Genomic DNA, 27500 nt, shown 5'->3' on the forward strand with positions numbered 1-27500 from the left:
GTTTCTCCCATCACTGTTATCATCTAGCTACTGGAGTGCCTCAGGGCTCAGTGCTGGGACCGCTTCTCTTCTCCATCTACATGTCATTACTAGGATCTATAATTCAGAAACATGGTTTCTCCCATCACTGTTATCATCTAGCTACTGGAGTGCCTCAGGGCTCAGTGCTGGGACCGCTTCTCTTCTCCATCTACATGTCATCACTAGGATCTATAATTCAGAAACATGGTTTCTCCCATCACTGTTATCATCTAGCTACTGGAGTGGCTCAGGGCTCAGTGCTGGGACCGCTTCTCTTCTCCATCTACATGTCATCACTAGGATCTATAATTCAGAAACATGGTTTCTCCCATCACTGTTATCATCTAGCTACTGGAGTGCCTCAGGGCTCAGTGCTGGGACCGCTTCTCTTCTCCATCTACATGTCATCACTAGGATCTATAATTCAGAAACATGGTTTCTCCCATCACTGTTATCATCTAGCTACTGGAGTGCCTCAGGGCTCAGTGCTGGGACCGCTTATCTTCTCCATCTACATGTCATCACTAGGATCTATAATTCAGAAACATGGTTTATCCCATCACTGTTATCATCTAGCTACTGGAGTGCCTCAGGGCTCAGTGCTGGGACCTCTTCTCTTCTCCATCTACATGTCATCACTAGGATGTGTCATTCAGAAACATGGTTTATTACATCACTGTTATCATCTAGCTACTGGAGTGCCTCAGGGCTCAGTGCTGGGACCGCTTCTCTTCTCCATCTACATGTCATCACTAGGATCTGTCACTCAGAAACATGGTTTATCCCATCACTGTTATCATCTAGCTACTGGAGTGCCTCAGGGCTCAGTGCTGGGACCGCTTCTCTTCTCCATCTACATGTCATCACTAGGATCTATAATTCAGAAACATGGTTTCTCCCATCACTGTTATCATCTAGCTACTGGAGTGCCTCAGGGCTCAGTGCTGGGACCGCTTATCTTCTCCATCTACATGTCATCACTAGGATCTATAATTCAGAAACATGGTTTATCCCATCACTGTTATCATCTAGCTACTGGAGTGCCTCAGGGCTCAGTGCTGGGACCGCTTCTCTTCTCCATCTACATGTCATCACTAGGATCTGTCATTCAGAAACATGGTTTCTCCCATCACTGTTATCATCTAGCTACTGGAGTGCCTCAGGGCTCAGTGCTGGGACCACTTCTCTTCTCCATCTACATGTCATCACTGGGATCTGTCACTCAGAAACATGGTTTATCCCATCACTGTTATCATCTAGCTACTGGAGTGCCTCAGGGCTCAGTGCTGGGACTGCTTCTCTTCTCCATCTACATGTCATCGCTAGGATCTGTCATTCAGAAACATGGTTTCTCCCATCACTGTTATCATCTAGCTACTGGAGTGCCTCAGGGCTCAGTGCTGGGACCACTTCTCTTCTCCATCTACATGTCATCACTGGGATCTGTCATTCAGAAACATGGTTTCTCCCATCACTGTTATCATCTAGCTACTGGAGTGCCTCAGGGCTCAGTGCTGGGACCACTTCTCTTCTCCATCTACATGTCATCACTGGGATCTGTCACTCAGAAACATGGTTTATCCCATCACTGTTATCATCTAGCTACTGGAGTGCCTCAGGGCTCAGTGCTGGGACTGCTTCTCTTCTCCATCTACATGTCATCACTGGGATCTGTCATTCAGAAACATGGTTTCTCCCATCACTGTTATCATCTAGCTACTGGAGTGCCTCAGGGCTCAGTGCTGGGACCGCTTCTCTTCTCCATCTACATGCCATCACTAGGATCTGTCATTCAGAAACATGGTTTATCCCATCACTGTTATCATCTAGATACTGGAGTGGCTCAGGGCTCAGTGCTGGGACCACTTCTCTTCTCCATCTACATGCCATCACTAGGATCTGTCATTCAGAAACATGGTTTCTCCCATCACTGTTATCATCTAGCTACTGGAGTGCCTCAGGGCTCAGTGCTGGGACCACTTCTCTTCTCCATCTACATGTCATCACTGGGATCTGTCATTCAGAAACATGGTTTCTCCCATCACTGTTATCATCTAGATACTGGAGTGCCTCAGGGCTCAGTGCTGGGACCGCTTCTCTTCTCCATCTACATGTCATCACTAGGATCTGTCACTCAGAAACATGGTTTCTCCCATCACTGTTATCATCTAGCTACTGGAGTGCCTCAGGGCTCAGTGCTGGGGCCGCTTCTCTTCTCCATTTACATGACCTCACTAGGATCTGTCATTCAGAAACATGGGTTTTTACTCTACCTCTCATTCCAGCCGAATGATCCAACGGGAGCTGCTCGCATCTTAGCCTTGCTGACAGACATTTACTGCTGGATGAAGGACCACCACCTTCAGCTAAACCCTGCAAAGACAGAAGTGCTGGTCCCGGCCAACCCAACACTTCATCACAACTTCTCCATCCAGCTGGGTTCATCATCCACAGCTCCATCAAGGCCAGCCAGGAACCTTGTGATTGTGATTGATGATCAGTTAAAGACCCACTATTCTACTCTATCTATTTATCTACAACCCGAATTCCGGAAAAGTTGGGACATTTTTTAAATTTGAATAAAATGAAAACTATACGACTTTCAAATCACATGAGCCAATATTTTATTCACAATAGAACATAGATAACATAACAAATGTTTAAACTGAGAAAATTTACACTTTTATCCAATAAATGAGCCCATTTCAAATTTGATGCCTGCTACAGGGCTCAAAATAGTTGGGACGGGGGCACGTTTACCATGGTGTAACATCTCCTCTTCTTTTCAAAACAGTTTGAAGACGTCTGGGCATCGAGTTTATGAGTGTCTGGAGTTTTGGTGTTGGAATTTGGTCCCATTCTTGCCTTATATAGGTTTCCAGCTGCTGAAGTGTTCGTTGTCGTCTTTGACGCATTTTTCGTTTAATGATGCACCAAGTGTTCTCTATAGGTGAAAGATCTGGACTGCAGGCAGGCCAATTCAACACCCGGACTCTTCTACGATGTAGCCATGCAGTTGTAATAGCTGCAGTATGTGGTTTTGCATTGTCCTGCTGAAATACACAAGGCTTTCCCTGAAATAGACGTCGTCTGGAGGGGAGCATATGTTGCTCTAAAACCTTTATATAGCTTTCAGCATTCATAGTGCCTTCCAAAACATGCAAGCTGCCCATACCGTATGCACTTATGCACCCCCATACCATCAGAGATGCTGGCTTTTGAACTGAATGCTGATAACACGATGGAAGGTCTCCCTCTTCTTTTGCCCGGAGGAATCGGCGTCCGTGATTTCCAACAAGAATGTCAAATTTGGACTCGTCGGACCATAGAATACTTTTCCACTTTGAAATAGTCCATTTTAAATGAGCCTTGGCCCACAGGACACGACGGCGCTTCTGGACTATGTTCACATATGGCTTCCTTTTTGCTTGATAGAGCTTTAGTTGGCATCTGGAGATGGCACGGCGGATTGTGTTTACCGACAGTGGTTTCTGGAAGTATTCCTGGGCCCATTTAGTGATGTCATTCACACAATCATGCCGATGAGTGATGCAGTGTCGTCTGAGGGCCCAAAGACCACGGGCATCCAATAAAGGTCTTCGGCCTTGTCCCTTACGCACAGAGATTTCTCCAGTTTCTCTGAATCTTTTGATGATGTTGTGCACTGTAGATGATGAGATTTGCAAAGCCTTTGCAATTTGACGTTGAGGAACATTGTTTTTAAAGTGTTCCACAATCTTTTTACGCACTCTTTCACAGATTGGAGAGCCTCTGCCCATCTTTACTTCTCAGAGACTCTACCTCTCTAAGACATCCCTTTTATAGCTAATCATGTTACAGACCTGATATAAATGAACTTAATTAGTTGCTAGATGTTCTCCCACCTGAATCCTTTCTAATTTTTTTTGCTTTTTCAACCATTTGTTGCCCCCGTCCCAACTTTTGAGACCTGTAGCAGGCATCAAATTTGAAATGAGCTCATTTAGTGGATAAAAGTGTAAAATTTCTCAGTTTAAACATTTGTTATGTTATCTATGTTCTATTGTGAATAAAATATTGGCTCATGTGATTTGAAAGTCTTATAGTTTTCATTTTATTCAAATTTAAAAAACGTCCCAACTTTTTCGGAATTCAGGTTGTATTTAATAAAAACGCACCTTGCTACGTGTGCTGTGCTGGACTAAGAGGGACTGATCATGGCATATTGTTGCTCTATTGTTTGTTGGATTGCTTTTATTGCTCTCCTCATTTGCATAAAAGCATCTGCTCAATGATAATGTGAATGTAAACATCTTAATAATCTAAAGAACCGTATTCCACTATAAAGAGCCTTTTGTGCAATGGAAAGATTCTTCATGGAGTCATTGATGCCTATAAAGAACCTTTATGTGTGTGTAAATTCTGTTTGTTTATGCAGACTCAAGCGCTGAACTGTGTATTCTGCTTCTTTTCATCAGCCTTGTGGTTCATTCATCTGTTGCAGAAGAGACTCGGCTCAGTGAACGCGTGAACAGCAGAGCTTCAGCTGTATCTGGTGGAGTGTACACGGCTCTGTTCTCAGACGGGACGCCTGGGTGATTTTAAATTGAATTGTGGAAATCTCCAGTCATGTTTTGCCTCGTCCCACCGCGCATCCAGTGAGAAACCTCAAAACAAGCTCGTCAGCTCAGGCTGGTGGAGCACTGCGCGTACCTGAGAGAGCTCTGCGCGCGACCGACATCCGCGGGCATTACTGGAGAAGAGCGCGCGCGCGAAGAGTCCAGTCAGTCGCAGCGCAGGACGGAGACAGTCACAGTACCGTAGACCGGACCAGAACCAGAACCGGGACCAGAATCAGGACCAGAATCAGGACTAAGACCAGGACCAGGACCGAGCGGGTTTCATTAGGTTAGTAGCTGATGTTTCTTATAATATATTTCGGTTTAATCGCGTGATTCATGAGTTTTGCGCGGAGAAACGCGCAGCTGTCAAAGGCTATAAACGGTTTATAATCGCTCAATTCTCGTTTTCCACATGATTTTGAGGTAAATTATGTGAGATATGTTATTTTATGAGGTAATATCCTCTCTTGTACTGCAGATGTGACGCTATCAGGCGATACTTCTCTCTTATTTTGTCTCATTTGTAAGTGTAAGACAGAGACAATTCTGTAATGAAATACAATTTCTGTAATACTCTATTATGTTGTGTTGTTTAGTATTGTGTTGTGTAATGTGATGATGATGATGTTGTAGTAGTTGTGATGTTCAGGTGACGCGAGCAGGTGCGGCGCGGGAGCGCGCGCGGTTTGAATCAGATTATATCCGATTATTTGCATTTAATGACAGACTTTTTTTTTCAGATTTAATTTGAAAGCCAAAGGTGTTATTTAAATTAGGGCCCGGGTCCAGGATTAGAGCGATGGTTTTTCATAAGCTTAAAACTAAAACGTTCCCTCAGGTCGAAGTAGTAACTTGTTTTTATAATCAGAATAGAAGAAAACTATTAATATAAAAAAGCTACTCGTACAATTTTATGAGATAATCAATATATATATATATATATATATATATATATATATATATATATAATCTCTCAAATTTGATGAGTAGTTTTTCATATGAATAGTTCTTCTGATTAGTAAAACAAGGTTTAGGGAAAAGCTACGGGTCGCCTTTTCTCTGTAAAGCTGCTTTGAAACAATGTTGTTGTTTCAACCGTATTGTAAAAAGCGCCATATAAAGGTGACTTGACTTGATATATATAATGTATGTAATATATAATATATACACACACATACTGTGTAAACGCGCGTGTGTGTGTGTGTGTATATACACACACAGACCTATATATAATTTTTTTACAAAGCCATTTCCAAATGGGGTCATGTTTTGCTAACTTTTGGGGATCCCCACACACACACACACACACATACACACACAGACACACACACACACACACACACACACACACACACACACACACACACACACACACACACACACACACACACACAGACACAAACACACACACAGCATTCCATTACTGGGTCACATCTCCCAATTAATACAATGCTAATGAGTGTGCCGGGTCATTGTCTGCCGCGTCTGAGCTTTTCAATAGCAGCTCAACCGTCACGGCGAGAGACTCAGTCTGAGGGTGTGTGGGACAGTGTGTGTGGGGGACAGTGTGTGTGGGGGACAGTGTGTGTGGGGGACAGTGTGTGTGGGGGACAGTGTGTGTGTGGGACAGTGTGTGTGTGGGACAGTGTGTGTGTGGGACAGACAGCGTTTGGGACAGCGTTTGGGACAGCGTTTGGGACAGTGTTTGGGACAGCGTTTGGGACAGGGTTTGGGACAGCGTTTGGGACAGGGTTTGGGACAGTGTTTGGGACAGCGTTTGGGACAGGGTTTGGGACAGCGTTTGGGACAGGGTTTGGGACAGCGTTTGGGACAGGGTTTGGGGACAGGGTTTGGGACAGCGTTTGGGACAGGGTTTGGGACAGTGTTTGGGACAGCGTTTGGGACAGGGTTTGGGACAGCGTTTGGGACAGGGTTTGGGACAGGGTTTGGGACAGCGTTTGGGACAGGGTTTGGGACAGGGTTTGGGACAGTGTTTGGGACAGCGTTTGGGACAGGGTTTGGGACAGCGTTTGGGACAGGGTTTGGGACAGCGTTTGGGACAGGGTTTGGGACAGCGTTTGGGACAGGGTTTGGGGACAGGGTTTGGGACAGCGTTTGGGACAGGGTTTGGGACAGCGTTTGGGACAGGGTTTGGGGACAGGGTTTGGGACAGCGTTTGGGACAGGGTTTGGGACAGGGTTTGGGACAGCGTTTGGGACAGGGTTTGGGACAGCGTTTGGGGACAGCGTTTGGGACAGCGTTTGGGACAGGGTTTGGGACAGGGTTTGGGACAGCGTTTGGGACAGGGTTTGGGACAGCGTTTGGGACAGGGTTTGGGGACAGGGTTTGGGACAGGGTTTGGGACAGGGTTTGGGACAGCGTTTGGGACAGGGTTTGGGACAGCGTTTGGGACAGCGTTTGGGACAGCGTTTGGGACAGCGTTTGGCACAGCGTTTGGGACAGCGTTTGGGACAGGGTTTGGGACAGTGTTTGGGACAGTGTTTGGGACAGCGTTTGGGACAGTGTTTGGGACAGCGTTTGGGACAGGGTTTGGGACAGCGTTTGGGACAGGGTTTGGGACAGCGTTTGGGACAGGGTTTGGGGACAGGGTTTGGGACAGCGTTTGGGACAGGGTTTGGGACAGCGTTTGGGACAGGGTTTGGGGACAGGGTTTGGGACAGCGTTTGGGACAGGGTTTGGGACAGGGTTTGGGACAGCGTTTGGGACAGGGTTTGGGACAGCGTTTGGGGACAGCGTTTGGGACAGCGTTTGGGACAGGGTTTGGGACAGGGTTTGGGACAGCGTTTGGGACAGGGTTTGGGACAGCGTTTGGGACAGGGTTTGGGGACAGGGTTTGGGACAGGGTTTGGGACAGGGTTTGGGACAGCGTTTGGGACAGGGTTTGGGACAGCGTTTGGGACAGCGTTTGGGACAGTGTTTGGGACAGGGTTTGGGACAGCGTTTGGCACAGCGTTTGGGACAGCGTTTGGGACAGGGTTTGGGACAGCGTTTGGGACAGTGTTTGGGACAGCGTTTGGGACAGCGTTTGGGACAGTGTGGGACTGGAGACTGAGTTCAGTGTTGGCAGAGCCGATGTGTTTCATTATGAGCTCATTTCAGATTCCCAGCGATCCATAACCGGCAGATGGGCCGCATTGGACGAGGCCACAGACACGTGTGTGTGTGTGTGTGTGTGTGTGTGTGTGTGTGTGTGTGTGTGTGTGTGTGTGTGTGTGTGTGTGTGTGTGACGGACAGCAGTGTATGATGCTCATGGGAAAGAAGCGTGTCGTGGGACGTGAATGCCACTGTGGGCTGCTGAGGCATGCTGGGTATTCTGCATGAAGATAACACACACACACACACACACACAGGGGCCTGTGGAGTCGTGACGTCATTCCTCTGAAGAATCATGTGTCATATTAATATAATCCTCATCTCTGAGAGTCAGGAGCTGATCTGTGCTCGTCTGCCCTACTTTCCTCACTCCAGAAACACTTTCAAGCGGCTTTCAAGTAGATTTCTTCCTCTCCTGGACGGTTGGAGTGTTACAGTCTAAAAATACTGCACAGATTTGAGATAATATGAAACTGAGCTGTCAGCGTAGAGCTGAGCCAAATACACACACAGATACACAGATATTATATAATAATGACGGCATTCACCAGAGCTCGAACTCTCATCTGATTCCTACAGTACATGAGATCATTTCAAGATCGTGTTTATAAATGAAGAGCTGATCCAGCCGTGTGTGTGTGTGTGTGTGTGTGTGTGTGTGTGTGTGTGTGTGTGTGTGTGCGTGTGTCGTGTGTGTGTGTGTTCATATTCTCCAGATGATCCTGATTAATGCTTGATGATGTTCACTTCATTATTCCTGTTTTACATCATTTCTGCTTCAAAGTGTCTGGTCCTGATTTGCAAGTAATTATAATATCTCTTCTGGGCATCTTTAATAGTATGGTAGGCTCATTAATATTTAAGAATGAGTTTTGGTTGCTATGAGTGTTTCGGTCCTCCTGATTGGTCGGGGTCTGTTAGATCAGGTGATGTATTTCCTGTTTATGTTATGAATGTTTATGAGGATAATCTACAGGCAGCCGGTCAGTGTTGGCATTATAACTTATCACACAGATACTTGATGAACAATCAATAAATGGTCATAGGGATGCACCGATATGAAAAATTTGTCCGATGCCGATAATTCTTTATATTTGAAAGCCGATAACCGATATATTAACCGATAAATCTAAATCCACATTTTTATATAATTTTTTAGAGCCTGATTACAAAAACAAAAGTCTCACCATTAAAAGCCACGTCTCAAACACACAATTACAATAATGTTCTCATTATATGTGTGACAGACTTGTGATGCTCATGTTGCATTTTACTGTATTTAGCTTTTTGATTAATTGAAGTGATTCCAATCATATTTCAAGCAATTCAAAGCCATCATGATGAACAGGGCACATCTAAAGCGTAAAAGGTAATAGTACAGTATTTATCAGCTTTAATATATCTGACAAATTTTCTTTTTGCTTTTTTGAAGTGATTCCAATCATATTTCAAGCAATTCAAAACCATCATGATGAACAGGGCACATCTGAAGTGCAAAAGGAAATAGTACAGTATTTATCAGCTTTAATATATCGGACAAATTTTCTTATTGGCCGATAACGTTATGGTGGCAGATATGGTTGTGCATCCCTAAATGGACATGCGATAATGATGTGAGTGTGTGTGTGAGTGTGTGTGTGTGTGTGGGATCTCTGAGGAGGGGGACGCGCAGGACAAAGACGGTCTGTTTGGTGTGTGTGTGTGTGTGTGTGTTGGTGGGGTCGTTGTTCTTGTCTTTATCTTCAGTAAGAGAGTTTGAGGCTCCTTAAGTTCAGCCAGAAACTGAGCTCTGGAATGTTCTGTTCAGGGCTTCCCATCATGCACCACTGCACTCTGCGTGACCTCTGTGTGACCTCTGTGACAGATGATTTAGGAGAAATGACCAGCGTAGAGATGATGCCGTTCTGATGATGACGTCTGTCCATCACCTCAGAAACTCGTCCCGCAGCAAAAATGAGGAAACATTTACAGTGCTTCATGTCAAGAAGAAATATGGAGCATCAATTTATTTTAAAATATTTATATTTTTCCCAATTTTTTGTTTTTATTGTTCTGTCTTTTTTTATATTTATTTATTTTTAATATGTTTATTTAAACATTTTTATTTAGAACTGTTATTTTTTTATTTTTTTATTTACATTAATTTAAATTTATTTATCTATTTTTACACTGTTTTTGGACCTCAGTTTGAAAACGTCTCGGGTTACTTGCGTAACACATGTTCTCTGAATAGGTTCACTCAACGCTGCGTAGCGATGACGCAATGGGAACGCCTTTAGGGCGGTGCTGATTGCCTGAACTCGTATAGAATCACCTATAGAAGACCACTTAAAAAAATACAGCCGTCTAGTAGAAGGCGCACAAGCGTTATCAAAGGTCTCCCGGACATTAGGGGGAAGACCAGACGCCACAGTCGCTAGCGATTGCCTCTGATCGCCCACACACACAGCCTCCATATCTCGGGTCGAGGATGCCAAATCCTGCCCTGGAGCTGAGGCAACAGATCTCTCCTGATAGGAATCCGGCAAGAGGACCCCTCCACCAGGCAGCTCAGCTCCGAGAACCACGTCTGGGATGGCCAGAATCGGGCTACCAGAAGGAGGAGGACTCCACACTCCCTCACTCTGCAAACGACTGCAGGGATTAGCTTGACCGGAGGGAATGCATACAGTCTCAAATCCGGCCACAGATGAGCCCCCAGAGGCGTCGGATGAGACAGGGAAGACCACAGGGGACACTGTGTCGAGTTCTGCGACGCAAAGAGGTCCACCTCCGCCTCGCCGAACATGCTCCAAATTTGAGCCCCCGTTTGGCGGTGCAGCATCCACTCCCGTGACTTGAGCTTCTGTCTCGAAGAAACTGTCTTGAGCCCAAAGGAGGAGGCGACGCGCTTGTCTGTCGAGGGTGTGCGACTGCGAGCCTCCCTGGTGATTTACGCGGGACACCACTGCCATGTTGTCCATCCTGACAATGACATGACAGCCCATCAGGGCCTGAAGAAAGTGATCCAGGGCCAGAGAGACGGCTTGCAACTCAAGGCAATTTATGTGCCATGAGAGAAGCTTGCCCGTCCAAACACCGCACCACCAACCAGTTCAAAAGGTGTCCGTTGTGACAACCTGGCGGCGGCAGACTACGCCCATCTTGACCCCTTGAAGTAAAAAGGGGGTGTCTTTCCACCTCCAAAGAGCACAAACTGCGCGACACTCTTAGCAGGCGGAAGGCAGACCAAGGGATGCCCCTGAGTTTCATCCACCACAGGAATGGTCTCATATGAAGGAGACCCAAAGGCAGCACAGGAGAGCCCCAGAAGCCCGCGACACACGCCCACCGCAACATGATGGCCGAGCCTGAAACGGGCCAAGCACGCACGGAGACTGGGAACTCAAACAGGCAGACGGGCCTGTATCAAGAGAGAATCGAGTTGGACACCCAGGAAAGTGTTCTGCTGAGAAGGAGTTAAGACACTCTTCTGAGCATTCAACCTGAGACCAAGAGACCGGAGGTGGTGGAGAAGGACGTCTCTGTGACGACACACCAACTCTCTGGAATGAGCCAGAATGAGCGTCCGCGGAGCCAAAGCTAGACCAAATGAGCCAGAATGAGCCAGTCGTCTAGATAATTTAGCTCACGGATGCCCTGGAGCCTCAAGGGGGCCAGAGCCGCATCCATGCACTTGGAGAGCGTCCGCGGAGCCAAAGCTAGACCAAATGGATGGACCTGATACTGATACGGCTTTCCCCCAAAGGCGAAGGAGGTCACTGAGGAGGTCTCTCTCATCCCGGGGTCTAGCATAGAGGCTAGAGCATTCGACTCGGGGAGAAAGCCAGATGCGTCTCCTTCCGTGGGTGAAACAGCTTGAGCATGAAGATGTACTGAGGGGAGATAGCCTGGAGCGTCTCCGTGCTTCAATACTGAAAGATGTTTTTGGCAGGCTGACTCTGTGTCCCCAAGGGCGTATGGCGGGGGGTTTAACAGATTTTGATCCGGAGAGCATCTCAAGGGGAGACAGATACGCTTCAGAGGTCTGTCCCTCCCGTTTGAGATGGGGTAAGCTCTCCGTTTCAGGGGGAGAGCGGATGGATCTTTATCAAAGCAAGCAAGCCTCGCTCGGAGAGTTTCTCTCACAGGACTTGCACGCAGATGCACCAAAAATAGCCTCGCGAGCATGTGATGAGCCGAGACATTTCACACACTTACCGTGCGGGTCGACGCTTGCAATGCAGCGAGAGCATGGAGGCTGGCAACGACGCAAATTCATTATGCTTAACCGAAAGGAGACCGAAAAGTTCCACAGAATGCGGTCGCTGAAGTACGAAGACGAAAAAATCCGAATGAATAATGGGAACTAGCACTAAATCGCTTCTTCTGGAGAAGAAAATCTGAGGAGCTGATGGCGCGTTCACTGTATAAGAGTGAGTGGCGTAGCACCGCCGAGGATTGGCATGACTCTATACGGGTCAGACAATCAGCACCGCCCTTCGGGTTTTCCCATTGCGCCATCGCTACGCAGCGTCGAGTGAGCCTATGAAAGAGAACCCTGTGTCTATTAAACTAAATGAGGCGGAACATCGGTAAGAATATCAATATAAATGTGACTTTTGTTTGTGTTTACACACTGAGAGACGAGTGGAAATGATTTTCTGTGGTGATGGACAGTGTGTCACAGATACTGTAGATAAAGTCATAATGTTGCTTTGGTTTGTTTGAACAGGGTGTGTCTGAGAACATGATGATCATAATAAATCTGCAGTGTGAGAATTCAAAACAACTCAGAGACGCTCCGTTCACACTCTACAAATCCTGCTCAAAATTAGCATAATCTCAAGAGGCCCGACACACACACTCAAACAACACACACACTCTCTCTCTGTCACACACACACACACACACACACACACACACACACACACACACACACACACACACACACACACACACACACACACACACACACACTCTCTGTCACACACACACTCAAACAACACACACACTCTCTCTCTGTCACACACACACACACACACACACACACTCTCTCTATCACACACACACACACACACACTCAAACAACACACACACTCTCTCTGTCACACACACTCTCACACACACACACACACACACTACACACACACACACACACTATCTCCTACCCCTAAACCTACCCATCACACAAAACTTTCTGTGTTTTTACATTTTCAAAAAATAATAATTTTGTATGTTTATTAACCCATTTCCCTCGTGGGGATTCGCTGGTCCCTCACTGTAGGTGATCTCAGGTTTTACTATCCTTGTGGGAACATTTGGTCAATATAATATAAACCTGTACACACACTCTCTCTCACACACACTCACACACACACTCGTCCCTCTTGTACAGTGTAATTGCTCAGCAGTGCAGCTTCATGCAGTGTTTGGTTCCTCATGAGCGGCTCTGAGCGGGTCTCCCTCTCTCTCACACACACACACACACACACACACACACTCACACTCTCTCTCTCTCTCTCTCTCCGTGTGTGTAACGTGATTCTGAAGCTCACAACGACTCGGGTTCCTCTCATAAAGGAGTAAAGTTTACTCGAGTACTGCAACATTTCTATGGAAGCTTGTTTAAGCCACTCTTTTAAATGTCTAACATGACTGAATATTAAACACTAACAGGTCTGTGCCTAAATGTAGAAATGCATAAATGTGTGTCAGCATCTGCAGAAGTGTGTGTTTTAGGGTTTGTCCATTAGGCTGTTGTTGTTGTTGTTTACAGTAATGACATTGAGCAGTAATGCAGGTCTGATGGACAGATTGACTCCACAGGGAAAATCTCAGATTACAGACGGAAGGAGAGAAACAGCAGAAAGAAAACACCTCGCATCTACCGCTGTGTGTGTGTGTGTGTGTGTGTGTGTGTGTGTGTGTGTCAGTGGGCAGGTTGTGAACAGTGAGGGGTGTTTAATCCACACACACTCTCACAGCTCTTTCACTGCTTCACTGAGACCAATCAGCCTTTCTTCACATCCAGGGGCATCATGGGAAACTTCCAATCAAACCAACCCGAGCTGATCTGTGGACAGTTTTCCTTTCTTTCCCAGTGTTTCTGTTTCATTTCCCTGCACAGATATCTAAACATTCTGAAATCAAGATACAGTTCCTGGAGAAGCAAACCAACAACAAAAAATGACTGAAAAATGTATCTGGGGTCAGAAAAATAATCTTGTTTCCCTTTGAATTCAGTTTATTTTTCTGACTCCATTGTCAGATATTTGTTCTTGTTTTAAGCACAAACTCACTTCGTTTTAATACATTTTTCAGTCATTGTTCTTAAATCATTGTCAGTAAATGTTTCTTGATTTAATGATGTTAGATATTAGTGCTGGAGAATGAGTCAGAAGCCCTGAGGAAGAGCCTCAGTTTGTGTCCCGTCTGCAGTGATGATGGGCCGTCGGCGGGTCACAATGCAGGTCTTGTTTTGTTGTTCCGTTGCTGGTTAAAATCATAATCTCCCTCCTCTAATCTTTGTCTGGGCTTGGAAATGCTTATAAGAGATTGAGGTCAAAAACCCATTAAAATCAGCACATTAGAACTGAATCAAATAAAAAGGCCTCCACACATCAATCAGGAGAGAGCGAGGAGGTCACGTGACTCGTGGCGTTCGAACGGACCAATCAGAGGAGGCGTGAGGACAATAGGTATTAGTGTTTTTCTTCAGGAGCCTAATTCAGTGTGTCAGCTGTGACCCGCACTGATCCGGGATCAGCGGCACAAACACAGCCCTCAGATCAGTGCTACACACACTTACTGTATGTGTGTTTATAACATATTACCTTATTAATATTAATGGTTATAGTTTATGAAACAAAAAGACAAAACATAAGCAATAACCGTGTGTAATCCTCTTCTTATTGGTGCTTTATTCCTTAGTTCCAAAATGATTCTTTGCTGATTAAGATTCTGTTGTTAATGATTTGTTAACAGAATATGTTAAACAGTCTCAGTTGTCTTTGTTTTTGCAATCACAGGCAGTAATGACTCCAAATCATATCATACCAGTGAAAATTCTCTATTCCAATTTCGATACCACAGCTAAATCTACTAGCCTAACTAATATAAACTTAAACCATTATTAAAGACATTTATAAAGTCAAGTCAAGTCACCTTTATTTATATAGCGCTCTTTACAATACAGATTGTATCAAAGCAGCTTCACAGTGATAACATGAAAACAATACGTTTATTTCTAGAAGAAAATTGCGTCATTGTCCACCTGAAGTAAGGCAGATCAATAACAATGTTGAATATTAAATGTCCCCAACTAAGCAAGCCAAAAGCCAAGGCAACAGTGGCAAGGAACCGAAACTCCATAACGTTACACTCTTGGGTTCATTTTTCTACCCAAATCCTGAGTTGAGCCTTTTGGGTAAATTTTTTGGGTTATTTTTTGGGGTGTGTGTGTAGTTTTTGTGTTACCCATATCCTGGGTCAGACGTAACAACCCGGTGTTTGGGTAGTTTTTGTGTTACCCAGCTCCTGAGTCAGACGTAACAACCCAGTGTTTGGGTAGTTTTTGTGTTACCCAGCTCCTGAGTCAGACGTAACAACCCAGTGTTTGGGTAGTTTTTGTGTTACCCAGCTCCTGGGTCAGACGTAACAACTCAGTGTTTGGGTAGTTTTTGTGTTACCCATATCCTGGGTCAGACGTAACAACCCAGTGTTTGGGTAGTTTTTGTGTTACCCATATCCTGGGTCAGACATAACAACCCAGTGTTTGGGTAGTTTTTGTGTTACCCATATCCTGGGTCAGACGTAACAACCCAGTGTTTGGGTAGTTTTTGTGTTACCCATATCCTGGGTCAGACGTAACAACTGAAAGCATGCACAAGTTTCTCTAAGTCTTGATTGGAAACAAAGCATCTAATTCTTGCAATATTTTTCAGATGATAGTATGCTGATTTAGTTATTGCTTTGACATGACTACTGAAACTAAGGTCTGACTCTAGAGACACACCAAGATTCCTGACTTGATTTTTAGTAGTTAGACCCCTAGCGTCAAGGTATGCATTCACCTTGAAAACTTCATCTTTGTTTCCAAACGCAATGACTTCAGTTTTGTCTTTGTTTAACTGAAGAAAGTTTTGGCACATCCAACCGTTTACTTCATCAATGCATTGGCACAGGGAGTCAATGGGGCTGTAGTCGTTAGGCGATAGGGCTAAGTAGAGCTGTGTGTCGTCTGCATAGCTGTGGTAAGAGATTCGGTTCTTTCTCATTATTTGGCTCATTGGGAGCATATACAGGTTGAATAGGAGTGGCGCAAGAATTGAGCCTTGAGGGACTCCGCATGTCATGGATGTCCACTCAGACTTATGGTCTCCTATACTCACATAATAACCTCTCCCTTCTAAGTATGACCTGAACCATTTCAGGACTATCCCAGAAAGCCCCACCCAGTTTTCCAGCCTGTCAAGAAGTATGTCGTGATCGACAGTGTCAAATGCAGCACTGAGGTCGAGTAGTACCAGCACTGATAATTTCCCTGTATCAGTATTTAAGCGAATATCATTTATTATCTTTATGAGCGCTGTCTCTGTGCTGTGATGCGATCTGAAACCAGATTGAAAATTGTCAAAGTATCCATTCAAGCTTAAGAATTTGTTCAGCTGATTGAAGAAAACTTTTTCAATGATCTTGCCTATGAAAGGAAGATTTGAGATCGGTCTATAATTGCTTAAGATGGTCTTATCCAGATTGCTCTTTTTCAGGAGGGGCTTGACAACTGCAGTTTTCAGGGAGTTTGGAAACTTAAAAAAACAGAAGGTTTCAGGTACAGAGATTTAATAAAGTTAGCACTGTATAGTCTTTACTGTATAAATTAAACGTCCTCATTAATAAATCCTTATTTTTTCTCTTCATCTTTTGTTGTTTGATCAACATAAAATCCCAGGCGGCAGCAGGAATATTAGGCTGCTGTCACTTTAAGAGCGAATGCACTGATCTAATATACTGATACACATACGTTTACTTTCTCAACTGTTTACATTTGCTTAAGACATAACCTACTATGTTTACTGGGACACTCGCTATTTGTTGACATAATTTGACAAGCACAAGAAGTCATGAAAGAGCTCAGTCTAGTATCCGAGTGTTAGTTTCAGGCCAGGTCTGTGTGATGAGCTTCATGGTGCTGACGCAAGGTTGTGTTTGTGTCGTCATTACGGCTGCATCATGTGTGTGTGATCCTGCGGTTTGGCAGAAGATCAGAGTCGATGTTCAGCTAATGGAGCTCAAGATGAGAAACTCTCTAAGACCGCAGAGAGTGATGTGTGTTTGACCTCGCATTTAATCCGTGTTAAACGAGAGGCTGAAGCAGGACTCGAACCGTCATCAGCGGCTCCTTATGGATTTATGAGACTGAATCTCAGATGGAGTCGCGCAGGTTCCTGAAGCTGAAGTGACACTCGCTCTCAGTAAACACACTCCATTGAGTCCAGATCCAGATGTTCAGAAGCTCATATCAGCTTTCCTGCTCTTCATCAGCTTCATCTGTCTCTTAAACTCCTCACTGAGAGTCTGATCTCACACAGCTGGAGAAATGAACAATCCCACAGACACACTGAGATTAGGACCATGATCCTCTGCTCTCTTAACTGTGTGGTTTCTAGGTGGTTTAGTTCTGGCACTAGATATCCTTCACAAAAACACGGTCGAGTCGTTTAATCAGGGCTTGTACACTAACTGTGAGTTTCTCATTAATGCTGAGGGATTCCCTTCGGCTCTGTGTTCACACTGCTTTAATGTTTTCCCCTGGGAATCTCCACAGGAAGGCGGTTCCGGCAGATGCAGTGTGTGTTGTGCAGCCAATGAAAAGCTTGTGGTCGCACACACACCCTCTCAGAGTAACCGGAGACGGCTGGGTTTGTTAACCTGAAACGTGAGCTCTGCTCTGTGTTTCCGACTCTTTATTTCCCCTGGTTTCACTGGGAGAACAGTGGGAGAGACTCTGGGAGAGACAGTGGGAGAGAGACACTGGGAGAACAGTGGGAGAGACACTGGGAGAGACAGTGGGAGAGAGACTGGGAGAGACAGTGGGAGAGAGACTGGGAGAGACACTGGGAGAGACACTGGGAGAGACAGTGGGAGAGAGACTGGGAGAGACACTGGGAGAGACACTGGGAGAGACACTGGGAGAGACAGTGGGAGAGAGACTGAGAGAGACAGTGGGAGAGAGACTGGGAGAGACACTGGGAGAGACAGTGGGAGAGACTCTGGGAGAGACACTGGGAGAGACACTGGGAGAGACACTGGGAGAGACACTGGGAGAGACAGTGGGAGAGAGTGGGAGAGACATTGGGAGAGAGACTGGGAGAGACACTGGGAGAGACACTGGGAGAGATAGTGGGAGAGACTCTGGGAGAGACAGTGGGAGAGAGACTGGGAGAGAGACTGGGAGAGAGACTGGGAGAGACACTGGGAGAGACACTGGGAGAGACAGTGGGAGAGACACTGGGAGAGACAGTGGGAGAGACTCTGGGAGAGACAGTGGGAGAGAGACTGGGAGAGACAGTGGGAGAGACACTGGGAGAGACAGTGGGAGAGACTCTGGGAGAGACACTGGGAGAGACACTGGGAGAGACACTGGGAGAGACAGTGGGAGAGAGTGGGAGAGAGTGGGAGAGACAGTGGGAGAGAGACTGGGAGAGACACTGGGAGAGATAGTGGGAGAGACTCTGGGAGAGACAGTGGGAGAGAGACTGGGAGAGAGACTGGGAGAGACACTGGGAGAGACACTGGGAGAGACAGTGGGAGAGACACTGGGAGAGACAGTGGGAGAGACTCTGGGAGAGACAGTGGGAGAGAGACTGGGAGAGACAGTGGGAGAGACACTGGGAGAGACACTGGGAGAGAGACTGGGAGAGACACTGGGAGAGACACTGGGAGAGATAGTGGGAGAGACTCTGGGAGAGACAGTGGGAGAGAGACTGGGAGAGAGACTGGGAGAGACAATGGGAGAGACACTGGGAGAGACAGTGGGAGAGACAGTGGGAGAGAGACTGGGAGAGACACTGGGAGAGACACTGGGAGAGACAGTGGGAGAGACAGTGGGAGAGACACTGGGAGAGAGACTGGGAGAGACAGTGGGAGAGACACTGGGAGAGACAGTGGGAGAGAGACTGGGAGAGACAGTGGGAGAGACAGTGGGAGAGACACTGGGAGAGAGACTGGGAGAGACAGTGGGAGAGACACTGGGAGAGACAGTGGGAGAGAGACTGGGAGAGACACTGGGAGAGAGACTGGGAGAGACAGTGGGAGAGACACTGGGAGAGACAGTGGGAGAGAGACTGGGAGAGACAGTGGGAGAGACACTGGGAGAGACAGTGGGAGAGAGACTGGGAGAGACAGTGGGAGAGACACTGGGAGAGACACTGGGAGAGACACTGGGAGAGAGACTGGGAGAGACAGTGGGAGAGACACTGGGAGAGACAGTGGGAGAGACAGTGGGAGAGACACTGGGGGAGACAGTGGGAGAGACACTGGGAGAGACACTGGGAGAACATGTGAGTTTATCTGCGCTGGTTAGTGGGACTGTGATTGGATTCTCCATGGTGGAATAAAATCCCATTATATGTGCGGCGCCTGCGGTCGGAGCGTCTGGATTACGATCCTGCGAGAGAGTGATAAACACAGCATCCTCCTCACACACACACACACACACACACACACACACACACACACACTGAGGTTGCTGTTTCCACAGGCCTGAAATATACACTGTACTTACAGCTGACAACTCAAAACTGGTCACAATATCAGAGTTAATGTCGCTGGTGGAGACAGTCAAACCAACAATTATTCAGACGCCAGATATAATATTTGATATGTTTTCACTAGTGTGCGCAGGACACTATAGTTCATTTATGTAAGTGACGAGAGCAAAATAAAGTAAACTGTGACATATTATACCCCAAAATTATTCATACAGTGACTACCAGTAAAATGTATTAAAATTTAGGACCAAAAATGATTGTTTTTCTTCAGTGTGTTTTCTGTAATTGCTAATGCTCTTTTTACACACACACTGAACAACATGAAGCATTGCTTGGTCACTGGTTGAGCTAAACTGGTATTATCTAATTGTGTAGTTAAATTTAACAGCTGACAGATATTCAACATAATTCATGTGTGAGAGTCTAACAGAAGGACGGACAAAACCAGTCAAATATCACCTGAGTTCTGCTCATGTTTTATTACCAGTATCTAAACTATAGCGAATAAACTGTGATAATGTGAGAAATGTTGAAGGTGTCTGAATAAATTTTGGTTTGATTGTAAACCTATAGGTCACACACACACACACACAGAACCACAGACTGCTATTGCACAGATATCACGAGCAGGAGTGTGTCGCATCGAACAGCAGATTTATAGGCCGAGGCGTTCAGATCGCTGTTAGTTTGTGTTTCCAGCAAGTGCTGAAACGTAATCAGGCCGGAGGAATCCTGAGAAACACTAGTTACAGATTCTCCAGACTTCATTTGCATGATAATCATCAGAAGAAGGAGAAGCTAAAGAGCGTTTGAAGTCATGCAAGGTTAAGCGATTCAGTGGAAATCTGGCTTGTTCTACACCTTTTGTGCTTGAGTGTTTTTACAGCCGCGTCGGACTGATGAAAGCGTGCGCTGATTTAGCCGCGTCTCTCTGGGACGTTTATGGCCGGCGCTTTGTTCACGGAGAACAGAGGAAATGATGGAATGTCTCTAAGCGCTTGCCGTAGACACTCATGCTGAGCCGCAGTTGTTCCTCTGACAGTGAAATATGTGTCTCACATTGATGATGTCAGCATGGAAGAGTCTCTTACAGTGTGTGTGTGTGTGTGTGGCTGTTGCCATGGTGAGCTCAAGAGTTAAAGAAGCAGTGAAATCATTGACAGATTTAAGTCGAGTCGCATATAAATATACGCAGATACACACACATCTGATGTGATCATGCTCCTGCGAAGAACACCATATATTTGATATATTTTCATGTATAAAAACCTGATTAAGAATGTGTAAAATATCTATTTCTATTACATTATATGAAAGTAATATGATTACGTAACTCAAGTTACTTGTAATGAGCTGCCCCCGACACACACTCTGAAGAGTAACTGGATGTGTTGTTGAGTGTGAGCCGGAGCGATCAGATCCAGACGCTCGGCATGCTGGGATCTGTATTGTTGGGGCCGAGAGTGTGGGGTCCGGGGGTCAGAGGTCATGGACCTCCTCCGGCTCATGTCACGGTCAAAGTCTCGCATCAATGGCACAGAGCATTTCACCGTGCCGTAAAGCAGACACTGAAGCCCGGCGGGACACGACGGCTGTTTATCATGAGAAAGAGCCTGACGCTGTGTGTTTCCATCATTGTACTTCCTGTCCGCTGCTGATTGGCTGGCTTTGAGATTGGCTCCTGCTGATTGGTCGAGCTGGACCGCATTAAGCGAGAAGAGGAAGCAGATTCTTGGCTTTTGGCACGTGAAGCGCATTCAAAAACATTCCTGATTCGTTCTGATAGACGTCCAGTACAGGAATATCTCTGGAAACCGAGGAAGGATTTACTAAGGCTACGTCTTCATTAATCCGGATACATTTGAAAACTGAGTTTTCGTTTAAAAACGCTCTCCGTCCACACTAGCATTTACAGGCGTTTTCCGACGTTTCAGTGTGGATGAGAAACTTTTGGAAAACGCCTGAAAACACTAAGTTCCCCTTTACAGCGCATGCGTAAACCCTCACAGAAGCTCTGAGACGAGACAGACGGAAACATAAATAATAAAGGTATCGTGCAGTTCTTCTGACAGGATCATTTTATTCAGCACAATATCTCAGCATTCACTGATGCGTCCAGGTCTCACTCACGCTGATCTAGAACTGCTCTCATGTTTTACTGAGCTAACCCTAACCCTAACCCTAACCGTGTGAAAGTGAACAGCACATAACTGGCACAATACTGGTATAAACATGAATATCTATTGCTACAATATGCGTCACGTGACTAAACTTACGTCATTGTTTTTAAATACCTCCGGTTTCTCAGTCGACGCTAGAACTCGAACACGGCGTTTTCAAATGTATCCACTCCAGAGAGCGTTTTTAAAAAGCTTCTTTTTCATTAATAAACGCCGTCTCAGTGTGGACGTAACGCCAAAGCGAGAGAAAAAGATGCGTTTTCAAACGAAGACGCATTAGTGTGAACAAGGCCTAATAAACAGTAATTTAGTAATTGACCAGATGATGTCACATGCTGAATAAATGCTGCTGGAAAACTGTGATATTTGACTGTGACGTGTGGAGTTGTAAGTTCTGGTTGGTGATTTGAGTTGAATTAGAGTTGATTGTAATAACAGCGTCTGATGTTGATTGATTCCTGACAGCTGTCAATCACAGACACACAGGCTGAAAGGGTTAACCGTGCCTCTTCATAATAGCGCTCGGCGTTCACAGCTCTTCACTCGATGTCTGTTTGTCTGGCTGCTTCGTTTTCCTTGTTCTCTTGAGCAGGGCTTAAAGTAAACAGCTCTTAAGCTCAGTCTGATTAGTCTGTTGATCTAACTAATCTGCTAATTAAACAGTGAAGGAGTCGCCGTCTCAAGTTACTAGTCCACTTCAGCTTTATGAAGGGCACGAGAGTGGCAGCGTTTCCCATGATGCTGTGTGCTTGAGATGGGCTAGTAGTGTTTCTTATCGAGTCTCCTGCTCTGATTGGCCCGATCGCATCTGCTTCTGCAGCACTAATCAGGAAATATGATGAGCCTCTGCAAAATATAATATTCACAGCATATGTTTGCTCTGTCCTCGCCTGACTGAACACGGAAACTAACATGCAGCACAGCGTGACAATCAGATTTACCAATGAATCGATGGAATGAACCAGCTCAGATGACTCACTGAACCAGCTCAGGTGACTCACTCGCTCATTGAATCAGCTCAGTTGACTTATTGAACCAGCTCAGATGGCTCATTGAACCAGCTCGGATGACTCATTGAACCAGCTCAGATGACTCACTCGCTCATTGAATCAGCTCAGATGACTTATTGAACCAGCTCAGGTGACTCATTGAACCAGCTCTGATGACTCACTCGCTCATTGAATCAGCTCGGTTGACTTATTGAACCAGCTCAGATGACTCATTGATCCAGCTCAGATGACTCATTGAACCAGCTCAGATGACTCATTGAACCAGCTCTGATGACTCACCCGCTCATTGAACCAGCTCAGATGACTCATTGATCCAGCTCAGATGACTCATTGAACCAGCTCAGATGACTCATTGAACCAGCTCTGATGACTCACCCGCTCATTGAACCAGCTCAGATGACTCATTGAATCAGCTCAGATGACTCATTGAACCAGCTCAGATGACTCATTGAATCAGCTCAGATGACTCATTGTACCTACTCAGATGACTCACTCACTCATTTAATCAACTCTGGTGACACACTCATTGAAATAGTTCAGATGACTTACGAAATCATTTAGGTGACTCACTGAATCAGATCACATGAATCATTGAATCATTTTAAGGCCAATTCACACTGAACTGACAGACGAGAGACGGCAACACACACTTCGTCTGGTTTTGTCGGATCAGTGCGTTATCCCTGTCGGTGTGTTGCCATCTGTCTGAGCTTGAACATGCTGAATCAGAATTAGAATATCTTAGTGACGTGCTGTAATCTGCTGACTGTTGAATTGGCCTTTAGATGATTCCTTGAACCAGTTCAAATGACTCACTAAATCAAATAAGATAACACACTTAATAATTTCAGATATTCATTGAACCAGTTCAGATGACCCACTAAATCGGCCCAGTTGACTCACTGAATCATTATTATGGATTCTTAAATCCAGTTCAATTGACTCACTGAATCCGCTCAGATGACTCACTGACTCACTCACTCACTGAACTGTCTGATTTGAGAGCTTTTACACTTGTAATATTACTGTTAAGCATCCAGTCACTCAGAAATGACTTAAATCCAGATGGCTGTTTAGTTAAATGGCGAACACTTGATCTCATGTGAGATGCCTCAGTCTGAGCTGGTTGATTCTGCTGATGGAGAGTGATGGTGTGTGTTCACGTCTGACTGCATCTGCATCTGCTCTTTATTAAACTCAGTGAGTCATTTTTCATGTTGATGGTGTCAGACATATTCATGCATAATAACACTCTGCTTAGGGTTGCCACCTGTCCCGGTTTTACCGGGATTGTCCTTCTTTTTAATAACCTGTCCCGGGAAATTTACGCACTCTCCCGGGACACTGAATGTCCCGGTTTTCAAAGGGCTACGTGAATATGTATGTTCAAACTGTGTAGCGCGCGCAACGGCAGAGAGGGAGAGAGCGAGAGACCTTGCGTGTGTGTGCTAGTGTGAGTCGAGTCTGCCTCAAGAAGCGCATAAGAAGCGCATGTAATCGGAGTGTGGAGCGCGCTTGCTGCACGAGGCGCGGGCGCGAGCACTTCCGTTTTTCTATCAACAGTGGAAACAACTTAAAATAGGCCTACTACTCTATCATTTCTGGTCATAGAAAATAAACATCATTCGCAACAATACATCATTCGCAACTACTTTTATTTGTGTAAACTCACAATAACAAGAAAACGTTGTGCTTTTGTAAAATAAAATAAAACAATCAGTCGCGCTCTTTTATGGTCTCCGTGAACTGGATCGCGTCTCAAAATAAACAAGCCCATAGGCTAAAGCTTGAAATGTCCACTTTTAAACGAACAAATTCGAATCAAAAGAAAATACAGTCTGATTATGTAATCCATATGAATTTCTTATCTAAAGGCGCATCTGCTTTACAGCGGAGATGGAGATATGTTGCAGCCGATTTAGAAAATACTAGTTTATTAATAAACAATTAAAATGCCTCGTTACTTTTTCAGAAACATTTATAATAGCCTATAAATCATCTATAGCCTTAGAAATATAGTGTTTGGCCTTAGAAAACCATTTTATCCATATAATTTGTGAATATTTTAAATGCTTAATAAAGGGGCAAAAAAAAATCATGAACAAAAATCTGAAAATACGCGAATATAGGATATATTTTTGCGCAGCATTCGGTGTATAGGCCTACAGTTAAAATTTAAATTTTGGTGTTCAACCGTTCATTTTTGGTCTTCAAACACCCCCCCCCCCCCCAGTTGGGCGGGTAATCGATATGTCCCGGTTTTTTATCAGACATAGGTGGCAACCCTAACTCTGCTGTTCATTTCAGCTCTCAGTGATTGTCAATGAATATGCAGATTTCTGCGTCTGTGGACTCGAGCTGACAGAGCAGATGCAGACGTTATTTTAGAAGTATTTCTCTTCACATCGTGAACTAGCTAGTCTTGTTCTCGACGTGTTACTAGTCATTTGTCACAGACATGGGATTGTTTTTCAGGTTAAGCATGACATGAACTGTGACCCGCTCCACATTCAGAAAGTGCTTTAGTCCGATCGATAACACGAAGCTTTTACCCCTGAATCCCGTCCATCCATCCACACATCTGCTGTGAGAGAGAGAAATAAAGAAAATCAATGACGGACAGAAAATGGACCGATTTACAGAGACAGAATGGAAAAATGATTAACTCATTCCTGAACCGCAGACAGCCTGCACTTAAAAAAATAGTGTAATATCAGTGAAATCTGATCTAAAGCAGTTTCACATCACTGAAACATCGAATCAGAGTAACATCATGTTGTTAGTTAACTGCAGAGTCCAATTACTGCAAACGAATGACTGATGAAGAGTCCCAATGCTCTCGTCATCAAAACACACTTCCCTCGTTCAGACGGTCTCAGGGAGTCGTCACTACAGCAGGATTCAGCTCTCGCTGTCTTCGTATCGATATGTCGCAGAGTGTTTATGTCATGTGATATTCAGTTCCACCCTCTCATGACAACAGAACAAACCACAGACAATAAGAAAGGATGTTTGCATGAGGAGAGGATGTGTGTGTGACAGTGATCAGGTACAAAACACAGCTTTGAGTATCAGATTCCCAGGTAATGAATGAACTGATGTCCGACAGATGCACACATGTAAATAATTACTGTGCTGCTCGCATGCGTGTTGCGTTTGAATATTCATGACCAGTGGATCCGTGTTTCTGAGGCGCAGTCGTGTTTGATCAGCAGCACATGAAGGGGAACCTGTGCCTTGATCTGAGTCTGGGTTCATTAGAGCTCCTTTAATCATCATCGCTGAATCCTGCGAGCGGCACAGATGTTCGTCAGCGCAGATACAGCGTCTTACATTTGTTTTTGTTTTTATAGCATCAATATTATACTTGTCACGTTTAGTTTGCTTTTGTTTTGTTTTCATGGACTCTAAAGTTGTTTCATGTGGTGTCCGTTTTCCTGTGTTCTGTTCTACATTTGTTGTCATGGCAATTCATTATGTTCTCTATTTAGATAACAATACTTATAATTAAGTTTGTTATCTTGTGTATTTAATCCCTTTAGTTCTGTTAAGTCATTGTCACAGCCTTCCTTCGCTGATTCTGCCCAACTTAAAGAGTCTATCACAGCTGTTCCTGTCCAGCTCAAATACTTCTTCGCTATTGATAATACGCTCACCCTGCCTTCCTCTCCCACATCCTCTGCCCAGGCTAGTCGGTCCCCTTTAGGCCCCACCTTCGCTAGCACCCTTCAGTCCCTCGGCTCCACCTGACTCCCTTGTCCCCCCGGCTCCACCTTGTCTCCACCTGGGGCCATCGTCCCCCTGGCTCCACCTTGGCTCCACTTGGGGCCATCGTCCCCCTGGCTCCACCTTGGCTCCACTTGGGATCATCGTCCTCCTGGCTCCACCTTGGCTCCACTTGTGATCATCGTCCCCCTGGCTCCACCTTGGCTCCACTTGGGATCATCGTCCCCCTGGCTCCACTTGGGATCATCGTCCCCCTGGCTCCACCTTGGCTCCACTTGGGATCATCGCCCCCCTGGCTCCACTTTGGCTCCACTTGGGATCATCGTCCTCTTGGCTCCACCTGGGACCATAGTCATCACGGCTTCACCTGGCTCCCTCGTCCCCCTGGCTCCACATTGGCTCCACCTGGGACCATCGTCCTCACAGCTCCCCCTTGGCTCCCTCATCCTCCTGGCTCCACCTTGGCTCCTCGGCTCCACCTAGGACCATCGTCATCATGGCTTCACCTGGCTCCACCTGGGATCATTGTCCTCCTGGCTCTACCTTGGCTCCTCGGCTCCACCTAGGGCCATCGTCATCATGGCTTCACCTGGCTCCACCTGGGACCATTGTCCTCCGGGCTCCACCTTGGCTCCACTTGGGACCATCGTCCTCCTCGGCTCCACCTAGGGCCATCGTCATCATGGCTTCACCTGGCTCCACCTGGGATCATTGTCCTCCTTGGCTCCACCTTGGCTCCACCTGGGATCATTGTCCTCCTGGCTCCACCTTGGCTCCACCTGGGATCATTGTCCTCCGGCTCCACCTTGACCTGCCATGACCTGGGATCATGGCTCCCTTGTGCACCCTCCACCTTCAGACGTTACTCTGCCTGTGCCATGGACTTCTGGGCCTTTCGCTGCGCTTCATCCCTCCATCCCTTTGGCTCCATCAGGCTCCACATTCCTTCTGGCTCCACCTTGGTCCTTGGTCCAGATTTGCCTCAGTCCTCTAGTATCCTGGCTACACCTCTGTTGCTCATCACTGCGTCGTCCGGTCCTGTCCTTCACCTCAGCTACGCCCGGATCTCCAGATCTCTCGGCTCCATCACTGGG

The 27500-nt window shown here is 45.9% G+C and overlaps 1 protein-coding gene across 11 annotated transcripts in view; it reads left to right on the plus strand.

Moving 5' to 3' along the window:
- Positions 1–4702: 4702 nt before the first annotated feature.
- nrcamb (neuronal cell adhesion molecule b) overlaps positions 4703–27500 on the plus strand; it is a 264169-nt gene continuing 241371 nt past the window's right edge. For 5 of the 11 annotated variants that reach the window (XM_056235378.1, XM_056235381.1, XM_056235380.1 and 2 more), the window contains exon 1: positions 4705–4908. The gene's annotated coding sequence lies outside the window, so the exon portion shown is untranslated. Of the gene's footprint in view, positions 4909–27500 lie in introns of all 11 variants that reach the window. The other 6 variants (XM_056235385.1, XM_056235386.1, XM_056235388.1 and 3 more) reach the window with 3 other exon arrangements.

Source organism: Rhinichthys klamathensis, unplaced genomic scaffold (genome assembly GCF_029890125.1).
Source record: "Rhinichthys klamathensis goyatoka isolate OS25496 unplaced genomic scaffold, OSU_Roscu_1.1 h1tg000421l_1, whole genome shotgun sequence".
In the NCBI taxonomy this organism is placed as follows: Eukaryota; Metazoa; Chordata; class Actinopteri; order Cypriniformes; family Leuciscidae; genus Rhinichthys; species Rhinichthys klamathensis.